The sequence below is a fragment of the Onychomys torridus genome, chromosome 11 (genome assembly GCF_903995425.1).
Source record: "Onychomys torridus chromosome 11, mOncTor1.1, whole genome shotgun sequence".
Classification (NCBI taxonomy): Eukaryota; Metazoa; Chordata; class Mammalia; order Rodentia; family Cricetidae; genus Onychomys; species Onychomys torridus.
The window spans coordinates 40558296-40571845 of record NC_050453.1 but is presented as its reverse complement, the minus strand read 5'-3'; the positions used below and the strand labels follow the sequence as shown (position 1 = coordinate 40571845).

Below are 13550 nucleotides of genomic sequence, written 5' to 3'. Positions count from 1 at the left end.
TCAGCATTGGTCAGTGGGATGTGCAGAAAGGCGAGCCAGGATGGCATGGAAGGATGTTCCCAGTCCCCCCATTTGGTTTGAATGCTTTGAATAGATTTCTCCAAAGTCATGTGCCGTTGATGTGGTCCTCAGCACGGGGAGGTCTACCGAGAGTAGTCTGCATCCTGAGGGCATCACCTTCTTGAATGCTGTTACTGCAGACGGCGAGTTCCTATAAAAACGATAGTGTTCACTCTCGCTCATCTCTTCTTTTCCTTTTGCTCTTCAGCCTTCCACCCTAGGACAACCCAGCAAGGCCATTGCCACCGGGTCAATGCCTGAGCCTTGGGCCTTCATTCTCTAGAACTGTGAGGGGGACAAAAAGAAAATCTCATTATAAATCACCCACCCTCAGGTATTCTAGTTCAGCTCTACAAAACCAAGGAAGACACTCAGGAGTGTATTGGCTGAGTTCTTGGGAGACAGCTGTCTACTTGGGAGGATATCTGGGCTTGTTCTGAATCAGCAATTGACTTTGTGTGTGACTGTGCTACGTCAGTCTAGTTTCTTGTATGGCAAGTGGGATTAAGTGTACCTACACTGTCTTCCAGAAGTTATAACTCTGCAGGCTGAAGCTTAGCTGTGTTGCTTTAGGGGCATTTTTAAAAACAGAAATTCTCACCGCTCATTTCCTATTGCTTTCCTAAAATGTAAGTCTAACTCAAAAGTTCAGTGAAGGGTTACCCTATTAATGGAATGCCCCAGGATTGTTCACTCCTTTAGCAAATATTCACTGCTTACTAATCACCAGGTGATGTCCTTGGCTCTGGTGCTCTGCAGGAGACAGAGAAGGTGACATAATAGAGGTCCAGGAGTTTCTGCATTGTTTGGAGAGAGTACTTAGTAAAGCACCCTTACAAGTACCTGCAGGTACGGCACTCAGCAGGGCAGTTGTCATCCCATTTTGGTGGGAAGATTAAAAGAAAAAATAAAGAGAAACAAAAAGACATCACGGGGAAACAGGCACTGGGAAAATTTGGTTTTAAAACAAAACAACAATAAAACAAAATGCAAATATTTATTAACATTCCAAAGAAGTCCTTTTTTTTTCCTTCTGCAAAAAAAGGGGGAAAGCATTTTGCTATTTTAAATATATGAAAATGTACCCAAAATGATATGAATGTATATAAGGTCAAGAGAGTAAAAACCACTGGGCGGTGGTGGCACATGCCTTTAATCCCAGCACTCGGGAGGCAGAGCCAGGTGGATCTCTGTGAGTTCAAGGCCAGCCTGGGCTACAGAGTGAGTTCTAGGAAAGGCAAAAATCTACACAGAGAAACCCTGTCTCGAAAAACCAAAAGAGAGAGAGAGAGAGAGAGAGAGAGAGAACCTGCCTGCCAGATTCTAGGCTAATCAATTCTCTTTATGTTTAACAGTGGTCTTCAGTTTTTCCGTGAGCCTGAAAATGCCCTTGATTTCTGCAAATCTCACCGTGCTGCAGATTGAGATTTCCCTCTTCTTCCCTCCAACTCCAACTCCATTATTTCCATGTAGCTGTGGCCCAAACCTCATTCTCTCTCTCTTGTGTGTATGTATGTGTGTGTGTGTGTGTGTGTGTGTGTGTGTGTGTGTGTGTGTGTGTGCCTACATGTAACAAGATCCATGCCATAGGTCCTTTTCTTTGCTCTCCACATTTTTCTTTTTCATTGGGGACAATTTATAAATTTGTGTGTCATCTTTGAGCAGGAGGCATGTTAATATTCTCTATATTGTTCCATATTAGTAGTATGTGCTGCTACGATGAGCACTGCCTATTTTTTTAGTTAAGATGTATTATTAGTATGTTCTGGGGGAGCACGTGTGCTGCGGCATGGATGTGGGGGTCAGAGGACAACCTTCAGCAGCAGCTTCTCCTCTGCCACCTTGTTGAGGCTCTCTATCGGTTGCTGCCCGCTGTAGCTACATACTTCAGGCTAGCTGGCCCACGGCCCATGTGCCTCCTCTCAATTCTCCAGTCTCCACCTCCCATCTCCATCTACGAGTGCTGGGATTACCGAGGCACACTACCACATCTGGCTTTTTTAAACCTTGTTTCTTGAGATAGAATTCAGGTGTGTGCAGCAAATCCCTTTACCTGCTGGACCATCTCCCCAGCAGCACCTCCTAACACTTTATTTATTATTATTTTTGGAGACAGTGTTTCTCATTGACCCTGGAGCTTGTCATTTCAGCTCAGCCAGCAGGCCAGTGAGGTCTGCTCCCCAACCACTTGTCCCCACTTTCCACTGTTTGCTGGTGATCTGCATTCCCTCCTCACCCACACTTGTACAGCAAGCACTTTGCACACTAAGCCTTTCCCCCAGCCCCTTATTAACATTTTAAAGTATAAAATTGGGTAAAGTTTAGCAGCTCAAAACTAAAGAGAGGTCTAACAGAATGCTTTGTGATCTGCTGTAAGACCAAACATTCTCTGGCATGTTTCTACAGCTTTGAAGGGCTGAGCTCTCACCAGGTTGTGAGCTCTGCCTTGAAAGGGGGGTGGGGGGTGGGGGGGGGCGGGGAGGCTTTTGCTTTCTCTCAGCCCTGCACTCTCACTGCAGAGTTGTAGCCCAGAGGAGTCTGTTTCCCATGTGGTCAGTGTGGCCTCCCACAGGAAGCTCCAGCTTTGAAGATGCAGGCTCTCACATGAGACCATGCCTGAGGGACATTGCGTTCCTCTCCTCTTCTGGAGCGTGGCCTGATAAGACTATCTCCCTCTTCTGGTTAAGAGCTGGTGGATAAGGGGTCAGTTTGTTTCACCTTGGGGAAGCTGGAGGTAACAGACTGCAACATTAAACAACAGAACCACACAGCTTCAGATTTCCTCAGCTGACGGCAAGAGTAAATGAACAGAATGGGCAGAGAAGATGTTTTCTTTTATTAAAACAAACAAAACAAAACAAAAACAACTAACAACAGCTCCTGTATGACCCAAACAAACAAACCACTAATTGATGTGTGTGTATGTGTGTGTGCAGTACATATGTGTGCACATGCCTGTGCCAACCAGAAGTCAGCCTCAGGTGTACATTCTTCAAGAACTGTCTGTCTTGTTGGGAGTTGTGGTTTTTTTGGTTTTTTTGTTTTTGTTTTTGTTTTTGTTTTTGTTTTTGTTTTTGTAGCTTTGGAGCCTGTCCTGGAACTCACTCTGTAGACCAGGCTGGCCTTGAACTCACAGAGATCCACCTGTCTCTGCCTCCCGAGTGCTGGGATTAAAGGCGTGCGCCTCCTCCACCCAGCTAAAAGAGGTTTTTGTTTTTGTTTTTGTTTTTTGTTTTTTAAATGGGACCCAGAACTCACTAAGCTGGCTATCAGCAATCCTCAGAGATCCACTTATTCCCGCCTGCCCGTGCTGGGGTTATCAGTGTGAACCACCATGCACAGCTTTTTGCACAGGTGCCGGGGATCAAGCTCAGACCCTTGCGTTTGGGCAGCAGGCACTTGACCGACCAGCCTGTCTCCCTAGCACCCATACTATTCTTCTGAGACAACACATTTCCTGTCTGGCCTTGCAGTTGAAACTGCACCTTCTGGCAGTGTGTGCTAGGCGGGCTCTACACCCAAAGCCCCATCCCAAAGGTGTGCTACTCCACAGACCCTATTATGGTGCCATTTGACTGAAGGTATCTTGTATTTTTCCTCCAAGAGATGTGCATCCGGAAGGACCCTTCCTTCCCACAGATAGCAGAAGACCTGAGTACCTTATTGACATTTTATGGAAAGTCAGGAATCCACCCAGTATCATAGGCTTGGCCAGGAAGAGCCACTCCTACCCTCCACGATTGCTGACTGGCCATGAAACCAGAGCAGGTAGCTTAACCTGTTTCATCCTTGTTGTCTGTATTTGAACCGTCTGGGATTTTTGCCTAGATAAACTCTGAGATCCTTCTTGGCTCTGACATCTCATCACCTGTGTTCTGTCTGGACCACAGCTGACTTGGCTTCAAACAGAGTCACATTATCATGGCAGTTGCCCTACGACCCTCCCTCCACTACTGTGAGATCTCTCTCCTCTGTTTACTTCTTCGACTCCTCAATGATCCTTTCCTTGTGCTTATGTGACCCCGTGTGACCCCGTGTGACTTCTGCCAGGGCTCTTCTGTGACTATGCCCCTCTTACTGACATTCACTGCCCAAGAAGTCACTTAAGGACCACTCACAACACTGCTGCCAATGACATTCCTGATGGTGCTGAGGTCTGCCAGTGCCAGCGTCCCCAAGCTATAGACCAATGAGAGCTCAGTATACCTCAAATGCCCCGACACTAGTCCACAGGAATGGGACTTCTCCCTGGCGTCAGCTGCCTTTGCCCACTGGTGTCCGTCGATCATGCAGTGGACATCCCATCTGGCTTCTGGAACGGACTGTTGTACCTTCACTTCGGAGCTCTCTTTCCTTGGGGCTATGGGAGGGCTTTGCTGAGATCTGGGAATTTGAACTCTGCTCTGTGGAAGGAGCTATGCTGCCACCCAAATCTCCTTCTCTAGTGATGCTTGCCCCACCTATCAGTCACACACACCCTGCCCCCTCTAGAGATCTGAATTCCTGTAATGAGCACTCCTTAAACTGAAGTGGGAGGGTTTTGATATACTATTTTAGGGGGAAAATGAGAATCAGGAATTTTGAAGCTATTCATCTTGAAGACTATTCATGGAAGCAGGGGAATTAAATAAACACTGTATCCTTGAATATATACCCTCCACACATGAGGCTGGGCTATTGTTTTCTTCATAATGACAGTATCCCTCTGGGGGATGGTGAAGTGGGCAAGGGCGGCTGCTCCGCACAATCGCACAGCGCCTATCGGGTATCAGAAGGAAACGAACGAGAACAAAGCTGCATTGTCAAGAAGCCTGCCTGCGGGCTTACCCAAACTCCGCGGAACTCAGAAAATTATTTTGGAAACTATTTCCTATACAGCTGCCTGTGGCTATTCCACCTGACTCTTAGTCAGCCTGGACTGGAAGAGGAAAACTACTGATTGCCCAGTCAAGTGGCCTCCGTGTCGTTGTTCCATTAAAAAGACACACGCGAACAGAAGAGTAAGGAAAGTGGGCCGGGCCACAGCTCAGAAGGCGCCCACAGTTCTGCACTTTTTTTCCCCCTAGCTCTAAGAGCAGAAGCCATTAAAGTCAAGGAGATTGATGTAGTTTAGCATGAGTTGGTATTAAAGAGTTCCTGCCCGGTTATCTGTTCACCCGGTTAACTGGGGTTCAATGAAAGTTAGAATTTGTCCCGGCGGGGGTGGCGCACGCCTTTAATCCCAGCACTCGGGAGGCAGAGGCAGGCAGATCTCTGTGAGTTCGAGGCCAGCCTGGGCTACAGATCGAGTTCCAGCAAAGGAGCAAAGCTACAAAGAGAAACTGTCTCAAAAGACCATTAAGAGAGAAAAGAAAGGAAGAAAAGAAAAGTTGGAATTCACAGAGGCAAAGGGGAACCCAACGGGGTGAACCTACGATCTGTATTCAAGGTGACTTGTTGCCTGAAAAGATTGTCAACACAGAACCTCGAGTGAGTTGATTATCAACAACTCCTGCTTCTTTTGATCATTGCATAGGTAGATGGAATGCACTGGTAGAGAACACAGAAAGTGTTACGCATTATGACTGTTTAAGCTAAAGTTTGAATCAGCGTTCTGTCAACAAATCAATTCATTCCTTTCAGCTTGTAGAGGAAAGAAAATTTGGAGGAATCCTATAGAAAAGTGGGAAGATGAAACTCCATCTGGAAAAGACAGACCTGCCACTCATGAGTGAGTCACCTCGCGTGGATGGCGGTGACCTCTCGGAGTCATTTGCTCATTCATTTGCCCATCCAGTCACTCCTTTCCCATTTGTGGGGCCCCTGAGATTTGCTAAGGGACCAAATAAAGAAATCACTGCTTCCAGGAGCTTTCAGCCTGGAGGGAGAGGCAGCCCAGCAGAACAGATGCATTATGTAATGGTCCTTGTAAGTTCGAGGAAGGAGAAGCACAAGGTGCTACAAAAACAAATAGCAAGAGTGGTCAAGGGTTAGAAAAATTTCCATGAGGAAAGCTGAGCCTCCCGAAGGATTTAGCCAGATGCAGGGGGTGGGGAGCTGAGGGACAGTTAGGCAGGAAACCATAGCATGAGTGACGGTAGAGGCAGCCAATGAAATCACAGAGAAATGAAGCGAGCCATGAGTACAAGTGAGGAAAGGTAAACACAGAGGGAACAAAACAGAATCAATCCCAGCTAAGGTAGGGTAAAAACCTGCTCCTGAAAGGCCCCCGCTGCCGCTGGAGTGTGTGTGCCAGGCTTCTCTACCACCCTGCCTTTGGCTCCAGGCACACGGAAAGTAATAGGCTTTTTGTGGCAGCAGGAGCCCACTGTCCTCCACTGCACACCCGCAGGCGGATAGCCTGGGGCAGAAGGATGCTGTGTACTTTTATTTATATTTGAAGACAAGGACCCACTCTGTAGCTCAGGCTGTTCTCAAATTCATGATGTTCCCGTCCGAACCATCCAAGTGCAGGTGTATGGCACCAGGTTAAGTTGGTGAGTTCTTTATAATGTGAATGCAATTGTCAAACCGGAGCACAGTGATGCTAGAAAAGGGATAAAACTAGAAAGACCGAGTGATGGAACAGGTAATGTCAGGACACATTGTATGTCTTATTCATTTAATATCCCAGGGCACCTGAATGATGAATAGTATTATATTCTAGAGGACACCTGTGCCCCTAGGAAGGAGAGTAATCTGGCCCCAAAGAGGAAAGTGGGGACAAGCCTGCTCAGCTTAGGGTGGCTTCCACACCATGGGGTTTCAGAATTCCCACTGTGCTGCACCTTGCTGGCAAGATCCACAGCCCATCAGGTCCAGACCCATTACTGTCTACAGCAGGGGACAGGGGCTCACGGGGGTTCAGGGACTCATGCACTAGGAACTAGCAGGGGATGTGGAACTGGTACAACATTGCTGTTCCATGAATAGCTCTACTTGTTGCTGTTTAAATAAATAAATAAATAAGGGAAAACCACTAACCCACATAGTTTCTAAATTATGAGGGTGCCAAAAGGACACATAAATTCATACACAATCAGCATCATTTTCTGTGAGTCTCACTTTCTTTTCCCATGAAAAATTCAGAGTTAGATATACTGACACACACTTTGCTTTCTTTCTTTTTCTTTTTTTTTTTTCCTGAGACAGGGTTTCTCTGTAACTTTGGAGGCTCTCCTGGAACTCGCTTTGTAGACCAGGCTGGCCTCGAACTCACAGAGATCCACCTGCCTCTGCCTCCTGAGTGCTGGGATTATAGGCGTGTGCCACCACCTCCCGGCTGGTGACACACACTTTTAATCCCAGCACTGGAGAGGCAGAGGCAGGTGGATCTCTGTGAGTTCGAGGCCAGCCTGGTCTACAGAGCTAGATCCAGGACAGCCAGGGCTACACAGAGAAACCCTGTTTTGAAAAACCAACCAAACCAAACCAAACCAAACCACCCCCAAAGAAACCGAAAACTCTCTAAAGGACACACTTTCTAGGGAAGCAGTCACACTGTAGTGTGTTTTTGAATGTGGAGTTTTGTATTTTTAGGGCTCTTCAGGGAATGCACACTTGTATGGAGCATCATATGTCTTTTATATGTCCTTTTACATTCTTCTAATAAAATACAAAGTGTGGTGACTTAATTCTCTAGTAAAATGTCATCTTCAGAATAAGATCCATATTTTGAACTAGTGGAAAAATACTATGTGACGAGGAGATCAAAGTGGTACCCATTGCTCCATCAAAGGGTGACTTTGACATTTACAGGTCCACGGCTGCTTCAAATTAGTTTTGACTATTAGTATATGACTTCCATCTTCCAATCTTAGATTCAGCATCTGGGAGACAGGGGAGGTGTACCTGATGTCCCCTATGGTCTCTTCTAGCTTTGAAGTTAAGAGAGACAGTAGATCTTGAAGGTGTATCAAGATCTTCCTTCTTGATTAATAGCCCCCAGCTGTCAATCTTGCCTGCTGGCTCCTTTAATTTTAATTTCTAGACTTTCGCTACTCGGTCTTAAATAGTAAAGGGAACAGTTAAGATTTCAAATCCTGGGCCAGAGCGCCCCCTAGGCACACAGTGCCAAACTATGACGTGCTTGGATTGACTGATTCAGGATTCTGGGAAGTTGGTTGCCTGTGGTCAGCATGGGATCCTTGAACTTCCCTGTTTGTACTGTGAGGCAAGCACCCTGGGACTTTCCTGACTTGGGCAGGGAAGGTGCAGGGAGGGGGAAAAGGGAGGAGGTGGCAAGCTGTAAGAGCAGGCGCTGCAGGGGCTGTGCAGGGCAGCTTCTTCAAGGGACGCCTAGAGTTACAACGCGGGGTGGGAGATTCGCTGTCCAGCATAAAAACAGCAGCCACAGAGAGTGTGCCAGGGCTCAAGAACCATCATTAAAAAAAAAAAAAAGTTACTGTTAGAGCCAGGTGGTTGTGGCATAGGCATTTAATCCCAGTACTCCGGAGGCAGAGGTAGTCGGATCTCTGAGTTCCAGGCCAGCCTGGTCTACAGAGGGAGTTCTGGGACAATCAGGGCTACACAGAGAAACCTTGTCATGGAAAAACAAAGCAACAGTAACAAAAGATCACTGTTGGACAACCCATTACACGTCTATTATTTATGTTCCTCTTACTATTCCCTTGTTACAAGGAATCTCAAACATTCATTTTTAAAAAGATTCTTTGTTATAACTTTTTCTTTTCTGTATTTTCATTTCCTTTACTGATTTTTCTTACACTTATCTCCTATATTCATAGCTCACAAACCAAAGCTTTGTGTCATATGGTATGTAACAGTGAGATATTTTGTCTTTATGTGTTTGCTTTGGTGTGTGTGCAGTATACATTGTGGTGATGTAGTGTATATGACATGTGTGAAATACTTATCTGTGTGTCTCTGTGGTATATGTATGTGATACATACAGCATATAGGTATTATGTGTGTAATATTATGTTTCTCTCTATGTCTGGTATATCTGAGTGCTATGTGCTTGTGAGTGTGGTATCTATGACTGGATATTTGTGTGTCCATGTTTCTGTGTGGTATGAGTGTTACTGTATGTGTGGTGTGTATATCTGTGGTGAATATATTTCTGTTTCTGCCAATGTTACAGGGTCTGTGTATGTGTGTGCAAATGTGTGTGTGTGTGTGTGTGTGTGTATGAGCATGAATGTGTATGTGAGTATGAATGTGTGTGTGTATATGTGAGTGAGTGCAAATGTGTGTGTATGTGTGTTCATGCTGTATGCATGTTTACCAATTCTTTTCAGATCCAAATCCAGGCCTCGGTAAACATTCTAGGAAGGGAGATTACCCAGGGGCTTCTGAGAGTGCCCAGCATCTGAGACACAGTGGGACAAAGCACTTTCCACGGTAGGCATCTGAGAACCTGCACAGTCACTGTGTGCTGGGGGAGTGACAAGCAGCCGCTTCTGCAGACGCTAGCGTCTGCGGTTATCAGCTGTCAGCACACTCAAGAGCCATTATCGTAGGCCACAACGTGCTTGACTTAACACGGTATGTGTTTTTTCTCTGGGATATGTTTGCATTCTCTACGAACGAAAGATGTTTCTTGGGTGGATCAGTCAGTCCTTTTCCTCATTAGTGCAGTCCACACCAACAATGTCAGCCTTTCTGCAGGAGCAGGTAGGACTGGCCCATATCCAAATCAGCAAAGTGGCCTTTCCCCTAGATTCTAGCCACAGCTCCGACTTGTTATGTACACACAGCTCTGCCTCACCCTCACAGTGAGCATGTCTCCCCGTGTGGCACAGTCAGCCTCCTTCCTCTTTGTGAGGCCAAGCATTCTAGATTTAGTTCTCCATCTAATCCCATAAGTGAATTCCTCCAATAACCAGAAGGAGGTGTGGCCACACCCTAGGTTAGATTCAGGGAAGAGGAGGTGACTGATGGTCGAGAGCTTGGCTCAGAATAAGATAGGGCTCGTGCCCATCCGGTCTCACTCCTTACCCTGTGACTGGGTTACACAGGACCCCTCCCCGGGCTCTGCTTCCTCACTTGTACCTACCTCACTGAGTGCACAGAGTTCATAGCCGAGTACCTGGAACACAACAATTCAGTGTGTGGATTGGCTTACTGGACCCAGCCTTCCTCTCTGAGGGAGAAGAGGCTGGGAACAGTGTACTTCCCAGACTCCTCTGAAGTCAGGTTCTGGAAACAAAACATCTTCTGTAGTCAATGCAAGATTGGGGCGGGAGCTGTGTGTATGTGTGTTGGGGGGGGGGGTGTCCACATGTGGAGGCCAAGGCCAGAGGAGGATGTCAGGTGTCTCTTGTGCTATTACTTTTCAACCTTATTCCATGGAGACAGGGTCTCTCACGGAGCCTGGAGCGAGGCAGCAGCCAGCAAATCCTGGGATCCCTCTGTCTCTGTGGCCCTGCCCCAGCTCTGTAATCAGGTGCTCATGTAACCACGGCTGGCTTGTTACATGGATCCTCATGCCTGAGAAACAGTGTCCTCGCCTGCTGAGCTATTTCTCCAGGCCCACCATTTACATCTCAGTTCTAGCACAGCAAGCCCACCCCCAACCCCCTGCTTCCAGGGGCCAAGATCTGTTCATGGCTGACCTTGTACACCTCTGCCTCCAGTGCCAGGAAAACTGGGGTTCCCTTTACTTGGTGCTTTCTTTCAATATCTTAAAACAAACAAACAGAAAAACCAACCAAATAACACCCCCCCCCCAAAAAAAAAAAACCAAAACCAAAAACTAAAACAAACCATCTCTTTACAGGACTTGAAATACTGAATCCCTCACCTAACTGAAAAGCATATGTGTACACTCCAATATGCTTCTGAACTGTCCTTGGATGCTGAGACAAACAAAGGTTCAGCTTATCAACTAGCAACAGTTGGCTTGACTTTGTTAGAGACCTGTGCCCCCTGGGTTACAGAAGATAAATACATTTTGAATTTGTGTGCTTAATAATTTATGAAAAGTGTTTAATGATAATGATAATGATAATAATAATAATAATAATAATAATAATAAACCATTCTTTCCCTGCAGCAGGTCAGGGTTGTCTCTAGTTTTACTGTGCTTTAGCCTTTGTTTGCTTTGATTTTCAGCACTGGAGATCAAACCCAGGGCCTTCCACACACCGGGCAGACTCCCTGCCAGAGAGCTATGTCATCGGCCCTCCTCAGTATTTGTATTTGAGTCAGAGTTGTGCTAGGCTGTACCAGCTGGCTTTCAACTCTTTGTGTAGTTCCGGCAAGCCTTGAATTTATGATCCTCCTGCTTCAGCCTCTCAAGTGGCTAGGCTGTAGGTCTATAGCCGTCACTGCAGGCTTTGTTTCCAGTTTTTGATGGATAAAAATAAATCGGCTATTTTATAGGCTTCTGGGGTGAATGCCCAAGCGTGAAATTGCTAGGTCTTATGTGGCTTTCTGTATCACTGAGTGTACCCATCAGTGATTTTTTGAGTGATTGGCTTTTGCACAGCCTCACCAGCAGGAAAATGCTTGACTGGCTGTTCCACCAGTAACCAAAAGCGTGGGCATCTAACAGGGGACACTTTATCTCCCACTCCCAGTCATGTGCAAATTAACTTCCATTCAACCCTGGCCAGGTTCAGACATGCCTAAGGCCTTAGCCATAGTCAGTCAAAACCTTAGGCCAAAGTCACAAGTTCTTCTATATATAGTGGGATATTTTAGGGTTTTATTCCCTGGTTGCTTCTAAAGAACAACCATTCCCATATCCTCTCCTGAAAGGTATTCCAGAGGCCAGTTTGTATCACAGGACTCTGACCTACCTGTGTGGCATGGCAGGGGGAGGGCTTCCTGTAAGCCTTTTAGAGACAGCCCAGCCCTTCTCTTTGTATGTGACTACTATTTTAAAATCCCATCTGATACCGCTCTTCTGTAGCACACACTCCTCCTTTTAAGTGGCTTATCTCAGATAATCTTGTTATATCAATGCAAAACTAACAAGAGACTTTATAACCAACGGTTTTTCATTTGTTGGAGATCTTTGAGTAATCTATTTATTTTTTTTAGTTTAAGATATTTCTTCAAAATACAGAATATATGCTACAGATAGAGTGCAAATTCTTTCTTCCTTAATTTGGAGTGCCATACACACATCTGCAAACAACCAAAGACTACAGAGGCCCTCAGCAGCCTCTGTCCTCGTCTGTCATTTTCTGAGAGATTATTGGCCAAGGTTCCAATATCCCTTCAAGGACATCTCTCTCTCTCTCTCTCTCTCTCTCTCTCTCTCTCTCTCTCTCTCTCTGTGTGTGTGTGTGTGTGTGTGTGTACTGAAAGCGAAACACACCTCCTTCATCTTGTACTAGTACAAATGATTTTGGATGGAAGGAATTTACACATATGTATCAAACTTGCTAGCTTCAGCTTGCTAAATACTTCTGCCTCTTGAACCAACCTCAGGCCCTTTGTGAGCACCATGGCATGTACTCTCTCTCAGACCAAAGTTTCAGGTGCCAAAGAGGACAGAGTAGTGAGGTTTACCTCACCTTCATCCTAACATGTGTCACTTAAGCTTCTGGGACCTCTGGTGCTTAGTGAGTCAGGAGTCACCCTGGGTTTCTCCATCTTCCTGGGAGAATACAATGAACTCTTTGGCCGAAAAATTTTCTCAAATCAAGCTACACTACATTATTGACTTTGAAATGTAAATAAGTATCTGATGGGACTTGCTTTTCTGATCCCTAGTTGATGTCTAGCATTTTCTAGTATTTTGTACTATTACACTAACTGTCCTTGCACTGAGCAATCAGCTTAGCCTTCCTTGAACGCTTCCTTCACTGAACACAAAGAAAACGATAATCTTTGTTGTTTTTATGATTTTTAAAGTCTTGGCTTTTATTATTATCCTGTTAAGGCTTTTGTATTCATTCTTTTAAAATCTAAGTTAACTCCTATGGGTTCACGAGATGGCTCAGTGGGTAAAGGCATTTGCTGTCAGGCCAGAAGACCTCAGTTCAATTCCTAGGACCCACAGCAGAGAAAGAGAGTTGACTTATGCAAATTGTGCTCTGACTGAACTCTCTCTCTCTCTCTCTCTCTCTCTCTCTCTCTCTCTCTCTCTCTCTCTCTCTCAATAAGTAAGCAAAGAAAGAAGCTTGGCTAACCAGTGTGCCTTGGAGTCAGATAAACTTGGGTTAGGCTTCTGGGTTCTTTATCACGTGCTTTTACCTTTAATTAGTTTTTCCCGTTCACCTCTCAGTTTTTCTTCACCTTTTAAAATGGGCTGCGTTCTTAGGACTCCCTGAGAATTGAAGTAACTCCCAGCACACTGTGAGCACCATCGCTTTTATAATTCTTTATCACTGTGCTCGAATGTGTTATGGACTCAGCAAATAGAAGCTATTTTGTTTACTGATTCTTGCACACACGATTGAAAGGATTGCTTACTTCCTGTCTTTATATATGAAGCATGAATGATGGTCTGTCCAATGAAGGCCTTATTTTCTCAAGTTACTTCTGCTTCTTTAAGGAAGGCATTTGCCAGATTATTTCTGGAGGCTCAGGCTTCC

At 45.6% G+C, this 13550-nt stretch overlaps 1 non-coding gene across 1 annotated transcript; it reads right to left on the bottom strand.

Annotated features, from left to right (window-relative positions):
* Nucleotides 1-1680: 1680 nt before the first annotated feature.
* On the bottom strand, nucleotides 1681-1787 carry LOC118593625. The gene has a single exon (XR_004946286.1). It is a non-coding gene; the product is annotated as a U6 spliceosomal RNA (small nuclear RNA).
* Nucleotides 1788-13550: the final 11763 nt, after the last annotated feature.